General features: G+C 42.5%; 1 protein-coding gene, 1 non-coding gene and 1 pseudogene across 5 annotated transcripts in view; 1 reads left to right on the top strand and 2 right to left on the bottom strand.

Moving 5' to 3' along the window:
- Nucleotides 1–336, top strand: part of LOC105868772 (small ubiquitin-related modifier 1-like) — a 75,009-nt pseudogene extending 74,673 nt beyond the window's left edge.
- LOC105868796 (uncharacterized) overlaps nt 1–16,715 on the bottom strand; it is a 253,234-nt gene that overhangs the window by 33,771 nt on the left and 202,748 nt on the right. For all 4 annotated transcript variants that reach the window (XM_076004835.1, XM_076004839.1, XM_076004837.1 and 1 more), the window contains exon 16: nt 2,070–16,713. The gene's annotated coding sequence lies outside the window, so the exon portion shown is untranslated. The remainder of the gene's footprint in view (nt 1–2,069; nt 16,714–16,715) is intronic.
- LOC142872274 (small nucleolar RNA SNORD109A) lies at nt 13,030–13,096 on the bottom strand. The gene has a single exon (XR_012920483.1). It is a non-coding gene; the product is annotated as a small nucleolar RNA SNORD109A (small nucleolar RNA).

Genomic DNA, 16,715 nt, shown 5'->3' with positions numbered 1-16,715 from the left:
CAATCCACTATCATTGGCAACAGTAAGAAATATTAACAGCCAGTGATTGAAACTAAGAAATAGACAGACTGGGAAAAATGGTGGGGAAGGGGTGACCTCCTGGCCCTCTGCTCTTAGAGTGGGAAGTGAAGAAAGCAGACAACCACACGGGAGTGAACTGCCCTTCCACAGGGTCAGCTTCGCAAGTCTGCAGGGAATCACCGGGAAACGGGAAAAATATTGGCGGTGAAGAAAGAGGTGCATCGGATAATCTTCTGCAAACCCGGGGAGTCGGAAATCTACATTAGCGAGGGAGCACGTCCACTGTGGGGATTGGCTGGCTGGCCAGCTAGCTGAGGCATTGGTTCTGCCTTGTCCAGGGAGATGCTGCCCCCTCACCAAACTCCACAGCCACGCAGGCAGGGAAGTGCCTGAAGTTGGTGGGAAGGTGTATCCTGACGAGCTGTGTGGAGTGGAGATTGGAGCAGGGAACACTTGGAACTCTCCTGAGTGCTCTACCAATTCAGTTTCAGGTACTGGAGGGTCCAAACCCCGTGGAGGATTCCCTATACCTGAGGATCGAATATGGAGTCTGCCATCTCACCTCAGAATGCTCCAGGACCAGGTCTGGGACGAGGGGGGGGGGGCGATGTTTGTCCTAAAGGAGGCTCTGCCCTTGGATATTGATGAGGTTTTCGCTGGTGAAGGTTAGCTAGAGAGTGCAGATCTCTGCACCTAAACCATTGCGCCTCTGTTAGTTGGCGAAGTAGTGGGCTCAGCGGCGGTTTGGAGACAGCCCACCAAACCCAGCCAGGTTTTGGCCCTGCAGGCACCTTCCACGCTGGTGCTGGGAGAGTGGGCCACCGCCACTCTGTAGCTAAGCGATGCTATGCAGGGTTGCTCTGGAAGCACTCTCAGACCTCCTCCACACTCCAGACTGGTGAATGGGTCTGGCTTCTGGAAGTGGGAAATAAGGAGAGAAACCTGTCTGTTCCTCCTACCCCACCCCAGGCCTTCCCATTCCTGCAGCTTGCATTGGACTCTGAGTTTCAAGGGGAGGAAAGGCGAGAGTGGTGGTTTTAGCGGCTATGTTGCCAGATTGCACTTGGTTGTTTCCCCACAGCACACAGCTGCCGATGCTCTGTGCATAGACAGCAGAACCCGTCTTCGCAAGGCAGAGTTGTGGAGGAAGCTGCTTTTCCAGATGTGACATGGGCAGACATTCCCACCCATATCATCCTGTGCCTTGGTCCCAAATTCTTAGCTCTGAAGGGTCTGACTCCACCCCCGGTGTGAGGGGAGAAAGAGACTGTTCCACCCAAAACAGGTGTCACAAGACTGTCACCTCCGCTTCATTTCACCTTCTTGCTGGCAACTGAAAGGCCGTTCTAGCAGCTTATCAGGACAGCCCATCAAGCTGAGACCCATCTTTACCTCTTTACTGTGGCCTGATAGCTGGTGCCTCCAGCCAAAGGGGAAGCCCCATTCCCGGGAATTGTGGAGGGAGTGGGAATCTGCTGTCTGGGCTAAGATCTGCCGGGGCTGAAGAAGACCCTTGGCGGTGTGGGGTTTTGTGCAGAAGGGACTGATGTCACCAAGGCAGGGGCTGAGTGGCGTGGCAGGTCTGTTTCTGGTCTGGGACCCTCAGTGGTCTCGGGCAGGGCTTCTCCATCTTCCCAGAGATTTAGGCCACATGCCAACTTGATAATCCCCGTCCTTGGAGAGGTAGGGGAATGAGAGTATCCACGTCTTGGTCCGGTAGCTCTAAGAAGTGCCTTTGCCTTTTCCTCAGGCCGGTGGGTTATCTTCCCCTATGACAGGGCAGACTCTGCCCTTGGGGGAGTGGGAAAAAAGAGAAAAGATGTTTCCCAGTCCGGGACTTGCGGCATTGCCTCATCCATTGCCTCCCCTGCCAGCCCACCAAATCAGACTCAGCCCTTCAAGGTCAGGAGAAAGGAGAAAAGTCACTTTCCCTGTATGACTAGCTTGAATATGTGGGTGATTGGAATTAAGAAAAAGAGGGCAGAGTCATGTCTACATACAGCTGGCTCCTTTTGAACATCTGATGAGTTTGAAACACAAGGGCTTACCTTTGGCACCAAGACTGCTGCCAACGTACAGGCCTGTGGTTCAGGAAGGAAAATCTTGACCATCTTCTTTAGCATTTGCAGCAATTGACTCCCCCCAGCAGATGCTCCTGCAAAAGTGTGACGAAAGATCTCTGAATGACATATCAACAGCTCCCCCGTAGATACACATCCAGCAACCTCTGAAGTATCTCTCTTAGGCTCACTGATACCTGATGCTCCTCTCACCCCTCCTAAAGTGCGAACAGGACTCTAGGAACCCTTGGGAGTGGCAGGACATCTCCTAAAGACTGGGATACCTGTACATCCTATTAGGAAGCTTAGAGCGCCATACGGAGGACTTGGAATACCTTGATAATTGACTCCTTCTCGCAAACCACAGGTAACACAAGAAAGAGTGAACTCAGAGCCTAGCATAGTGCCTCCCACTTCAACTCTGTGGTTGATAGCAGACTCGCTCTCACAAGAGTGAGCTAACCCCTTTGTGTCTAAGCAAGGGGCCCAAACACACTAAGCGCTTTAGACAGAAAGTGAAGACCTTAGGTCAGAGATAACTGAATAGGCTCGAACTCCTCTAAGAGGACACAGGACCAGAGCACATATCCACAGCTCTGCCAGGGATCATTCCTTTGACATCACAGAATTTAGTTCCTAATCTAGTCCCAGCACCTCCGGTCCTCTAAAAAGCACCCAGATGAGAAAGGACCAGCAAAAGATCACAAGAAACATGAAGGATCAGAGAGAAAATCACCTCTAAAAGAAAACACTCGATCTCCATCAACTGACACCAACGTACATGATGTGATGAAAGGGTTGGAGGAAGAATTCCGAATACAGTTTGTAGGAAAACTCAACGTAATTGAAGAGAAAATAGAACCCCCCAACATAGAGAAACCACAAGAACAATTCAGGAAATGAATAAAAAGTTCTCCAACGAAATGGAAATAATGCAGAAAAAACAATCAGAAATCCTGGCAGTGGACGAAACATTCAAGGAACTCCAGAATACAGTGGAAAGCCTGAAGAACAGGATGGATCATGCAGCGGAAAGACTCTCAGAGCTGGAAGATTATGCCGATGCACTGTACAAATCAGAGGAAGAAAGGGAACACAGAAACAGAAGATGGGACCAGCGCTTACAAGAAGTGTGGGATTATGTAAAAAGCCGCATCTCAGATTGGTCAGGATTCCGGAAGGGGAAGAGGAATATTCACTAGGGCTGGAAACCTTATTTCACGGAATACTGGAGGAAAATATGCCAGGCCTGGCCAGAAATCTTGATATGCAAATACAAGAAGCACGCAGAACTCCTGGGAGACTCAACGTGAAAAGGCAATAACCTCGTCACGTGGTCATTAGGCTGACCACAGTAAACGTGAAAGAAGCAATCCTCCATGCAGCAAGAGGAAAACAACAAGTAATTGATAAAGGAAAGCCTATCAGACTAACAGCAGACTTCTCATCTGAAACCTTACATGCAAGGACGGATTGGGTGCCTATCCTTAATCTTCTAAAACAGAATAAAGCCCAACTTAAACTCTTTATCCAGCAAAATTAAGTTTCATCTATGAGGGAGAAATACAGACCTTCTTAGACAAGCAATCACTGAAGGAATTTGCAAAGACCAGACCAGCCCTACAGGAGGTTCTCAGACTTGCCGCATACCCCGAACTGGGCAATCGACACTCCTCAAAGTAAAATCTTCAAAGAGGTAAAGGCTAGAACTTGAACCGCACGATGGCTCAAGGAGTAAGACAAAGCGACAAGACTTCACCCAACAATATGAATGGAAATCTTCCTCCAATTTTAATCCTGTCAATAAAAGTAAATGGCTTCAACTGTCCTCTGAAGAGGCATAAACTGCCAGAATGAATAAAAGTCCCACAAGCCTAGTATCTGCGGTCTACAGGAAACACATCTAACCCACAAAGATGCCTTCTGGCCGAAGGTCAAGGGATGGAAAACTATCCTCCAGGCAAACGGAAGTCAAAAGAAAGCAGGGGTAGCTATACTATTTGCGGATAACATAAGCTTTAAAACAGCAAGAGTAAAAAAGGATAAAGACGGCCACTTTATAATGCGAAAGGGAAGATCCAACAAGAAGACTTAACCATCCTTAATTTTTGTGCACCCAATGCAGGAGCACCCAATTACACAAAACAAGCCTTGTCTGATCTAAATAGCATGTTTATAAATACTGCCCTATTAGCAGGGGACTTCAACGCTCCACTGCATGAACTGGATAGGTCCTCCAAACAGAAAATAAGCAAAGAAACAGTGGGCTTAAACAGAGCTCTTGAACAAAACGTTCTGACAGATCTCTGCAGAACATTCCACCCAAATAACGTTGAGTTTACATTCTTTTCAGCAGCCCAAGTTCCTTTTCCAAAATTGATCACATACGAGGCCACAGATCAGACCTCAAAAAATTCAAGAAAATAGAAATTATACCATGTGTCTTCTCTGACCATAGTGGTATAAAATTAGAGTTCAATTGCTATGGAAACACTCGACGCTTCACAAAGTCTTGGAAACTAAGCAATCTGTTATTGAAGAATTATTATTCCAAGGAGGAAATTCACGTGCAAATCAGAGTTTCTCCAAACAAAATGACGACAGAGACACATGTTGCCAAAACCTGTGGGATACAGCAAAAGTATCTCTGAGTGGAACACTAATGGCAATAAATGCTCACATAAAAAAAAAAAAAGCCTATGTACTGAGAACCAAATTAATAGGCTCGAGGAATGGGAAAACAGAAGAGCAAACCTAGTCCAATCCTAGTAGAAGAAAAAAAATAACTAAGGTCAAAGCAGAACTAAATGAAATTGAAACTAAGAGAATTATGCAGAAGATCAACAAAACCAGAAGCTGGCTTTTTGAAAAGATAGACAAAACTGATAGCCCTCCTGCTAGATTGACAAGAACTCAATGAGCAGGGACTCTGGTAAACTCAATAAGAAATGAAAAAGGAGCAGGCACAACAGTTACCACAGAAATACAAAACGTTTGACTACTATGAAATCTTATATGCCCCAAAACTACATAATGAGGAGGAGGAAATGGACAAATTCCTGCATTCTTACAACTTCCCTAAGTTCACCCAGGAGGTAACAGAATTTCAGAAGAGACCGATGTCAAGCTCACAAATTGGAGCAGTAATTATTAACCTTCCCAAACAGACAAGGCCCGGACTAGATGGCTACACATCAGAGTTTTACCAAACATACGAAGGCGAACTCATAACTATACTACAGAAATTATTTCACAACTTTGGGAATGATGGTATCCTTCCTAACTCATTCTACGAATCCTATATCTCCTTGATACCAAAACTAGGAGAGGACGCAATAAAAAGAGAATATTACAGAGCAATATCCCTCATGAATATAGATGCAAAAATCCTGAACAAAATTTTAGCAAACACAAGTCACCAGCACATCAAAAAAATAATTTACCATGACCAGGTGGGCTTTATTCCAGGGAGGCAATGCTGGTTCAAGATATGTAAGTCTATAAATGCAATTCGCCTCATAGATAAAAACAAGAACGACGATCGTATGATTCCCTCAATAGATGCAGAAAACATATTTGAGAAAGCCCAACACACTTTTACGATAAAGACTCTTAACAAAATAGGCGTAGGTGGCTCACACCTTAAAATTATCAAATGCGTTTATGACAAACCCACGGCCAATATCATTCTGAGTGGGGAAAAAATGAAACCATTCCCACTTCGAACTGGAACTAGACAAGGATGCCCACTATCGCCTCTTCTATTCAACATAATGCTTGAAGTCCTCGCTATAGCAATCAGGCAAGACAGGGATATTAAGGGCATCCAAGTGGGGGCAGATGAGATCAAACTCTTGCTCTTTGCCGATGATACGATATTATACCCAGAACACCCCATGGATTCGTCCAAGAGACTCCTAGGTTTGACAAATGAATTTGGTAAAGTCTCAGGTTACAAATTCTATATACAGAAATTAGAGGCATTCATATATGCCAGGAACTGTCAAGTTGAAACTCAAATCAAAAATGCAATACCTTTTACTATAGCCTCAAAGAAAATTAAATATCTAGGAATATGTTTGATGAAAGACTTATACAAGGAGGACTATGAAACGCTAAGAAAAGAATTTGTAGAAGATGTAAACAAGTGGAAAAATCTACCTTGTTCATGGATTGGTAGAACCAATATTGTTAAAAGGTCAATATTACCTAAAGAGATCTACAGAATAAATGCAATCCCCATCAAAGTACCACCATCATTAGTTACAGATCCAGGAAAAAGAATTCTTCACTTTGTATGGAACCAGAAAAAACCTCGTATAGCCAAAGCAATCTTAAGTACAAAGAACAAACTGGGAGGCATCAGAATTCCTGACTTCGAGCTGTACTATAAAGCAATAATACTGAAAGCATCCTGGCACTGGCACAAGAACAGAAGCATCGATATTTGGAATGGGACTGAGATTCTAGAGATGAAACCATCTGCATATGGTAACCTAATCTTTGCTAAAGCAGAAAACATTATACATTGGGGAAAATGCAGAGGAATGAATCAGGATCCCTAGCTCTCACCTCTCACAAAACTCCACTCAAGACGGATAACAGACTTAAACCTAAGGCACGAAACCTTAAGAATCCTAGAAGAAGATGTTGGGAAAACCCTTTCAGACATTGGCCTAGGCAAAGAATTCTCGAGGAACACCCCCAAAGCAATCACCGCAGCAACAAAAATAAACAAATGGGACCTGATCAAAATAGAAAGCTGCACAGACAAGGAAACTATCACTGGAGCAAATAGACAACCTACAGAATGGGAGAAAATATTTGCTGTCTACAATTCCAGTAAAGGTCTGATAAATCTAGAATCCATCTAGAACGCAAAAGAATTAACAAGAAAATAATCAAACAATCCCGTCAAGAAATGGGCAATGGAGATGAACAGAAACTTTTCAAAAGAAGACAGAATAATGGCCTGCAAACATATTTAAAAAAATGCTCCACGTCTCTAATCATTAGAGACATGCAAATCAAAAACACCATGAGATATCACCTAACCACAGGGTGATTGGCCTGTATCAAGAAATCCCAAAACAACAAATGCTGGCGAGGATGTGGAGAGACGGGAACACTCTTACATTGCTGGTGGGACTGAAAATTAGCGCGGCCTTTGTGGAAAGGAATTTGGAGATACCTCAAAGTGGCACAAATGGAAATACCATTCGACCCAGCAGTAGGATTGTTGGGCATCTACCCAAAAGAACATAAGACATTCTATTATAAAGATATTTGCACGCGAGTGTTTGTGGCAGTGCAATGCACTGTTGCAGGGACGTGGAGACAGCCCAAGTGCCTGTCGGTTCATGAGTGGATTATTTAAACTTGGTATATGTTCACAATGGAATATTACTCAATTCCTCTAACGAACGGCAGTGAGCTAGCACCGCTTATATATCCTAGATTAAGCCCATTACCCAATGTGAGGTGACACAAGATCAGAACAATGGGCTCCGCATGCGTTCGCCATCAAATTGCTACTGACTGATCAACATTATTAAGGTGCTCAAATGGTGGTGGTGGTCGTCAGGGATTCGGGGGTTACGGGGATAGACCCACATCTGAGGGATGTGGTGAGCATTGTGGAGGCAAAGGGCATACCTCTAACCCTTGCTTGGGAGAGGCAAAGATATAAAACCTAACCAAAGAAGAAAAGAAAGAACAAAGAATAAATAAATATTAGAAAATAATAAAAGATTCTGTGTACGTTTTAAGGTTTTAAGGTGTATGTTTTAAGGTAAATATGAATTATGTACATAAACTTTATATAGAGCCAATCCAATTCATCTAAATGGGAAAAATGGTCTTTGTGTTAACGTAGAGTTTTATCGTTATTTGCCGCTCACTTTCTGATCTTCAGTGTGGCGTAATTCCAAAATTATTAAGTATGAAATGTCTCTTGTCCTTAAGTACTAAGAGTGACAGTTGATATCTCTGACATTCCGTTTGGCACTTCTTTTTATTGTGAAGGTACATCCTCATTCTTTCAGTTGCACATTTTGGCTTGTGATTACCTTTCACATTTTTAGAGCAATTTTTTCTGAAAGCATGGATAAGTCAAAAATTCATGTTATTTTTAGGTATGTGTTCTGTTGTGGAACAAATGCAGTGCAGACAGCTTGAAATATCAATGAAATGTTTGGGAAGGATGTGGCCAATGAACACGCAGTACGTCCATGGTTTAAGAAGTTCCGTTGTGGTCATTTTAGTCTTGAAAATGAGCCACATAAATGACCTGATATCAACATGGATAAGAACAGCTGAAAGCTGTAGCAGAAGTGAATCCATCTCAACCTACATGTGAATTAGCAGCAAAGTTTGACGTCACTATTCCAACAATATTGGACCATTTGAAACAACTTGGCAAGGCAAAGAAGTTGGATAGGTGGGTTTGCATGAGTTAGAGTATCACAAGAGAAATCATCTCCAAGCTTGCCTCTTTACTGTCACTACAGGAAGGCGAACCATTTCCGCACTCTATTGTTGCCTGTGATGAAAAACGGATTGTTATTGACAATTGCAAGCATTTGGCACAATGGTTGGGTAAAGATGGAGCGCCAAAACACAGTCCCAAATATAATATTCACCCTCCAAAATTAAGAGTTTATATTTGGTGGTCCAGTGCTGGTATTATCTGCTACAACTCCCTGAAACTTGGTCAGTCCAGTGGCTGTCTACTGCAACCAATAGGATGAAATAATGAGCATGCTTGCCATTAAGCTCCAAGAGGGGCCATAGAGACAGGCCATTCCTCGTTTTTTATTATTTGAGGATATTACGGGGGTACAAATGTTTAGGTTATGTGTGTTGCCTTTCATCCCATTCCCCCCGCCCCCCGGTGTGAGAGCTCCAAGCGTGACCATCCCCCAGATGGTGTGCATCACACTCATTACGTATGTATATAAACATTTCCTCCTCCCCTTTCGCACCTGCCCGGTGCCCGATAAATATTATTCCTATATGTCCACTTAGGTGTTGATCAGTTAGTGCCAGTTTTCTGGAGAGTATATGTGGTGCTTATTTTTCCATTCTTGGGATACTTCACTGAGTAGGATGGGTTCCAGCTCTATCTAGGAGAACACAGGAGGTGCTACATCGCCATTATTTCTTATGGTTGAATAGTACTCCATCGTGTACATGTGCCACGTTTTGTTAATCCACTCGTGTGTTGATGGGCACTTGCGTTGTGCCCTCGTCTTTGCAGCTGTGAGTTGGGCTGCTACGGACGTTCGAGTGCAGATGTCTTTTTTATGGAGTGTCTTTTGTTCTTTTGGGAGGATGCTTGGGGATGGGATTGCTGCATTGAATGGTAGATCTACCTGTATCGCTTTGCGGTATCTCCATATTGGCTTCTACAGAGGTTGCACTAGTTGCACAAGACAACCCTCGACCACATGTTGCACAAACAGTACTGTTCAAACTATAGCAGCTGGACTTGGAAACTCTCTGTCATCCACCGTATTCACCAGACCTTGCAACAACTGACTACCACTTCTTCCTGGCGTTGGAACACTTCTTGCAAGGAAAAGTATTGATTTCCCAACAAGCTGTGGAAGACTGCTTTTGCAATTTAATCACCACTCGCTCTCCAGGCTTCTTCGCTGCTGGCATAAACAAGCTAGTGTTAAAGGAGAAAACTCTGTCTACAGTTTAGGTGCATACTTAGATTAATGGGACTGCTTCTTGTTTTAGATATAAAACATTACACTTTTGATTCAAAATCTGATGATAGTGAAGACATAGTGACAACTCATTTTTACCTACTGGATTTTTACAAATTTCTCATTTTGCCAATTTAAAATCATTAATAAAAACATTGAAAGTTAAAAAAAATCCCAAATATCATTATTTTAGTGCTCTTTCTATTTACATATCTAGGAGGCGTAAGTATCTTTACCCCATCGTTCTAATACAGTAGTGAAATGATGGTAACCTGAAGATTTGGGTGTTGATTTGACTACGCCTCATTAAAGAAAAATTCATGGACCTAAGTTGCCAGCATTAGCCATTCTAGAAATGATTTCTACAGAAACAGAAGCATGAGTGCATAACGACTAATATATAATGATTATAAATATATGATATCTTGCCATGGCAAAGAAGTTAACACCATTATTCTGAAAACAATAAATGGCTAAAGAAAATGTGGTATCCTTCACATCCACTGAGGGCATCGGTACATATACAGTTTTAGACATGGAGACCTTAAGACCTATAAAACCTCAGGAGATTGCAAATATATAAAACTATCACAATGTCATATGTCAAACCACTATCTCCTCATGAAAAATGAGCCTGGTATGATAGATAGATCATAGATGTAAAGACAGATGAATTGATGGATCCTTGGGTTAGCATGGAAAATTTAATTTCTGTAATAGGGTAAATGATTAAATACATCACTTGTAGAAAGCAGAGAAGAAATGTCAAATATACCTCTGTCTTAAGTAATTTTCTACTCTTCTAATGTGTTCCACTTCTCTACAAAGAACTGATAACACTTGGTACCAACTTAAGCCTGGAAGTTTTCTGTATATTAAGCAAAAGAAGAGAAAATTCAGAAATCAGTATTAAGAGCTAAAACACATTCTGGTTTTAGTGTGTCAGGGTCTCAAAAGGTAAAATATATTTGGATTTACTAGTTGTATGCTATGTAACCTCCAAGGAAATCCTTAAGCAAGCAGTCCATTGTTCTGAATTTTGGCTTTATACCCCATCTAACTTCATCGATGTTACCTCAAATTTTTCTACTGTGCAATGCTTGTGGGCCTCTATTCTCTTAAGATCTATGAGCAACATCTTTGTGTGTGGTGTGAAAATAATCGCAATAAATGTTAATGACTATATTTGCTTTTATGTTCCGTTATATAGCACATGGAACGGGAAGGCATTAGGGCAGCACGGCATTAATTCCCTCTCTGCAAAAGAAGAGATATGTCACTTTCAGCGATCTTGCCAAAAAGTATAAAGAATTAATCCAGTGCCAGACTACATGACCACGTGGGGACAAGTATGAAACATTTAAGGCATGGAGTTGTTTAGCTTGTTTTCATAACAGAAAAAAAAAGTGAAGAATTTAAGCATAAAAATCTGTAAATGTGTTCAAAAATATATCGGTAACTTCTCCATGATATGATATGCTAAAATGTCTGCATTAAGGAGAGAATACACTTGACGTATTATGAGGGCATCGATTGTTAAACACCAAGTAATACACAACCTACTTGGCAATATTCCTAAGAAGTATAGTAACTAATATTTGGACTAGTTCAATGGGACATATTAAACTTTCTATTGAAGTGTAATATACACATAGAAAAGTACACAGACTAAAATTGTATCACTCAATTAATTTGCATGATCCCCATATAGCAAGTAACCACACACAGACCAATATGGAAATGTTACATGCATTCCAGAAATTACTCAAAACCATACCAGCAACAATTCCAGAAACCATCCAGAAACAGCTAGATTCTATCTCACATATTTTACGTGCTTTCAAAACCATCATGCAGAGAGATGTGGAAACAACCCAAGTGCCCATCAACACATGTGTGGATTATTAAATGTGGCATATGTATACCATGTAATACTGCTCAACTACAAAACAATGGTGAATTCGCACCTTTTATATTATCCAGGATAGAGATTGAGCCCATCCCTGGAAGTGAAGTATCACAAGGATGGAAAAACAGGCAACACCTATACTCACCATCAAATTACTAGTAACTGACCAACGCTAAGAGGTCCACCTGGTAGTAATACTCATTGGGTGATGATCGGGGACATTAAAGGGTAAACCCACAACTAATGGAAGCAGAACACACTGCATGGGGGAGGGGTACACTTGTAGCCTTGGCTTGGGAGAGGCAAACGCATTACATGTGACCAAAATGTTTGTACCCCCATAATATCTTTAATAAATAAAAAAAATCATGCAAGAAAATAACTACATGAAACAAAATTTAAAAAGATTGCTACTACATTTTAAAACAGAATTTCATATACGATTTCCCATGTAGCACAAATGAGAAGAAAACTTACACAAGTCAAGGCTCAACTATTAAATTAGAAGCAGAACTATACCACTGTATGACCACGAAGACCTTATGAACCATGAGTCTCAATTCTAAACCCCACAAATAAAGCAGCTGAAGAAAATCTGATAATATTTTATCATGATTTGCTTTCACTATAATAACTTTTTGAGCCAAGACCAATTGCCAAAAATTCTCTTAAACTCGACTTTTTTCCATAAAAGCAGAAAAGAGTTAAAAGAAAAAATAGATACGATAAGATTCAATCGTGTAGGTAATTTGGAGGTAGGTAATTTGGGTCTCAATGAGAAAAAGACATATCATGACAATATTATCAAATAAACCCCTGAAAATATGAACTCGGAGACTTAAGGACCTGGCAAAGAGCACGTAACAAAATGAACTTCAAGAGTTACTAGTTTAGCTACTCACCCCATTCTCCAAAGAGGAGGACCCCATTCCAGCCTTTCTAACTCGCCAAAACATGACAGGAAAAAAAGAAGAAGAAGAAGAAAAGAAAAGAAAAACAGACAAAATCTTAGAAAACACTGAACAGTAAAAATAACAAAGTGCTAGAGTTTCTGTTTTAATGACAGGTTCTATTGTCATTATTTAATACAGGCATAGTGTTCCCTCAGTATTGGTGTTAACACACCGATGAGATTTTCAGTACACATGACAGTTGCTTGGCCTTTCCTAATACAATCTTTTAAATTTCCTCATGTCAAGGAAATATGTCACGAACAAAGAGAAAAAACACACATGCTCCCAGTGGTATTATGCTGTCACTGAGAAGCTACCAAATAAGCCAGGCACGGAGAGTCTCACTTGTCTTACTAGAGGGCCACTCGTCTGGAACTCAGATTGACATCTGCAATGTGTCGTTCACCGTCCTCAGATAATTTTGCTCATCATCGATCCAGACAATAACCCTTCCAACAAATTAAGTATTTTCCACAGCCAGGCTTATTGTGTGCAGGCTAATCTAATGCATTACCAAGGAAGACAAGTAAATGTACCGTAGATGTTTGGTTTCGTATCTGCATAATGGAAGTCTCATATACACAGATAGCATCAAGAAAATGACCCTGGATTGTTCTAATAAAATTAGATAAAAATCTGCTGGAATAATTTAAATGAACTTTTAAATCAACTGAAACTTTAAGGAATAAGTGATGTAGTGAAGTAATATATGATATGATTACAATACAAATATGAATCCAAACATCTATGTTCTGAATGTGCCAGAAAAAGATAAAAAAATCAATATTTAGGACACTTAAATTTTACGACAAGATTATCTTCTCTTAATAGAAAATGGCGAAAGGAGAAATAGGTAAGCGACTCACAAAATTACGTGGGTACTTCAAAAAGAGATTTAAACAAAGGGAAGAAACAAGAAAGAAGATTGCTTGAACAGGGTCAAAACGTCCATGGGGAAATATATCTCCTGTAAAAAATAGTCTCTTAAAGCCACTGAAGTAATGAGCACGTAGACCTTGACATTCTGACTTCACCAGCCACAGATTCACAAAAGAATTTGAAAAGTACCAAAGTGGTTGCTCACCTCTCTTCCCTGAAGTACAACACCTTGTTCTCATTTTGAACCTGTAACAAGGCATCAGATAAATTATAAATGAGGTCATCAACGCGCCAAATTAATTAGAAGTAAAGTGCAACATTGCTTTCTTTATAAGTATGTATCATTCAGACATGCCAGCATCGTAGTCCCCGTGATAAACGTCACAGTTGATCATTTGTCACCTTTGTCATTTCCTTTATTCTCTTGTTTCCTCCCTGAATTCCTTACCCTGCAATTTCCTCTCTAGCAAGCTATCCAAGTAAGTGGCACAGCAGTTACTTCTTCAATGCAGAACTCTAAATTTGTATTCAACCAAAAAGATTTTATGAATGTACTCTGTGGTCTGAAAACGGAAGGTGCATGATAGTGGCATTGTGATATCATTGAGGAAGACATACTTTGGACCAGTTCTTAAATGGTTATTTGTCTTCTTCTGATGGAATAGATGGCCACTCAGCTGCACCTCAACATCCTCTGGTACTTGTGCTTATCCTTGATCCAGACAAGTCCACTTCCTCAAACCACACTACTGCACCTAAGACTTTATCACCTGCATTCAGCCTATAGCAGACACAGCACAGGTGGTCATTGGACTTGACCCTAGTGAAGCTGGCTATAATGGCAACTCCACAATCTTCCCAGGACCGTTCTGTCTGGAGCAATACTTGAAGTGATACTGCAGTGGTACAGTTGTCAATGATGATATATTACTCAGTGTGATGGAAACAAAAATCAGGAGTTAACTGTGAACTTGGATTGTATCCTTTAAAAGACTATGAAAGTACATCAGGATGTATCTGACATAAACATACAAAGTGAAATTTTTTTTTCCCATCCGATTGGTTTATAGTCCCTATCCAAAGCAAATATATAAGTTCATATTAGACTCATAGGATCATTACCTCACATGATTCGTTTTTATCTGGCTGGGAGTAATCTTATTTCTATATAGTCCACATCCATGATAGCCAATTGTGCTTCAAGAATCCTTGCCTTCATTAGCATACAAATGCACCAAGATATCTGAGTATTTTCTTATTCAGTCTTCATTATTGTTGCACAAAATACATTTCTCCTCAGAAGCTGTGTAAAGTCTCCCAGTGAAAGAATGCTTGTGTTATTTTTCTGATTTGGCTGACTTTTCAACATCTTCTTACTTTGGTTCAATCCACTATCATTGGCAACAGTAAGAAATATTAACAGCCAGTGATTGAAACTAAGAAATAGACAGACTGGGAAAAATGGTGGGGAAGGGGTGACCTCCTGGCCCTCTGCTCTTAGAGTGGGAAGTGAAGAAAGCAGACAACCACACGGGAGTGAACTGCCCTTCCACAGGGTCAGCTTCGCAAGTCTGCAGGGAATCACCGGGAAACGGGAAAAATATTGGCGGTGAAGAAAGAGGTGCATCGGATAATCTTCTGCAAACCCGGGGAGTCGGAAATCTACATTAGCGAGGGAGCACGTCCACTGTGGGGATTGGCTGGCTGGCCAGCTAGCTGAGGCATTGGTTCTGCCTTGTCCAGGGAGATGCTGCCCCCTCACCAAACTCCACAGCCACGCAGGCAGGGAAGGTGTATCCTGACGAGCTGTGTGGAGTGGAGATTGGAGCAGGGAACACTTGGAACTCTCCTGAGTGCTCTACCAATTCAGTTTCAGGTACTGGAGGGTCCAAACCCCGTGGAGGATTCCCTATACCTGAGGATCGAATATGGAGTCTGCCATCTCACCTCAGAATGCTCCAGGACCAGGTCTTGGACGAGGGGGGGGGGCGATGTTTGTCCTAAAGGAGGCTCTGCCCTTGGATATTGATGAGGTTTTCGCTGGTGAAGGTTAGCTAGAGAGTGCAGATCTCTGCACCTAAACCATTGCGCCTCTGTTAGTTGGTGAAGTAGTGGGCTCAGCGGCGGTTTGGAGACAGCCCACCAAACCCAGTCAGGTTTTGGCCCTGCAGGCACCTTCCACGCTGGTGCTGGGAGAGTGGGCCACCGCCACTCTTGTAGCTAAGAGATGCTATGCAGGGTTGCTCTGGAAGCACTCTCAGACCTCCTCCACACTCCAGACTGGTGAATGGGTCTGGCTTCTGGAAGTGGGAAATAAGGAGAGAAACCTGTCTGTTCCTCCTACCCCACCCCAGGCCTTCCCATTCCTGCAGCTTGCATTGGACTCTGAGTTTCAAGGGGAGGAAAGGCGAGAGTGGTGGTTTTAGCGGCTATGTTGCCAGATTGCACTTGGTTGTTTCCCCACAGCACACAGCTGCCGATGCTCTGTGCATAGACAGCAGAACCCGTCTTCGCAAGGCAGAGTTGTGGAGGAAGCTGCTTTTCCAGATGTGACATGGGCAGACATTCCCACCCATATCATCCTGTGCCTTGGTCCCAAATTCTTAGCTCTGAAGGGTCTGACTCCACCCCCGGTGTGAGGGGAGAAAGAGACTGTTCCACCCAAAACAGGTGTCACAAGACTGTCACCTCCGCTTCATTTCACCTCCTTGCTGGCAACTGAAAGGCCGTTCTAGCAGCTTATCAGGACAGCCCATCAAGCTGAGACCCATCTTTACCTCTTTACTGTGGCCTGATAGCTGGTGCCTCCAGCCAAAGGGGAAGCCCCATTCCCGGGAATTGTGGAGGGAGTGGGAATCTGCTGTCTGGGCTAAGATCTGCCGGGGCTGAAGAAGACCCTTGGCGGTGTGGGGTTTTGTGCAGAAGGGACTGATGTCACCAAGGCAGGGGCTGAGTGGCGTGGCAGGTCTGTTTCTGGTCTGGGACCCTCAGTGGTCTCGGGCAGGGCTTCTCCATCTTCCCAGAGATTTAGGCCACATGCCAACTTGATAATCCCCGTCCTTGGAGAGGTAGAGGAATGAGAGTATCCACGTCTTGGTCCGGTAGCTCTAAGAAGTGCCTTTGCCTTTTCCTCAGGCCGGTGGGTTATCTTCCCCTATGACAGGGCAGACTCTGCCCT

This window comes from Microcebus murinus, chromosome 7, assembly GCF_040939455.1.
Source record: "Microcebus murinus isolate Inina chromosome 7, M.murinus_Inina_mat1.0, whole genome shotgun sequence".
Taxonomy (NCBI): domain Eukaryota; kingdom Metazoa; phylum Chordata; class Mammalia; order Primates; family Cheirogaleidae; genus Microcebus; species Microcebus murinus.
Note: the sequence above shows the minus strand (reverse complement) of the source record. Positions and strands in the feature narration are given on the sequence as shown.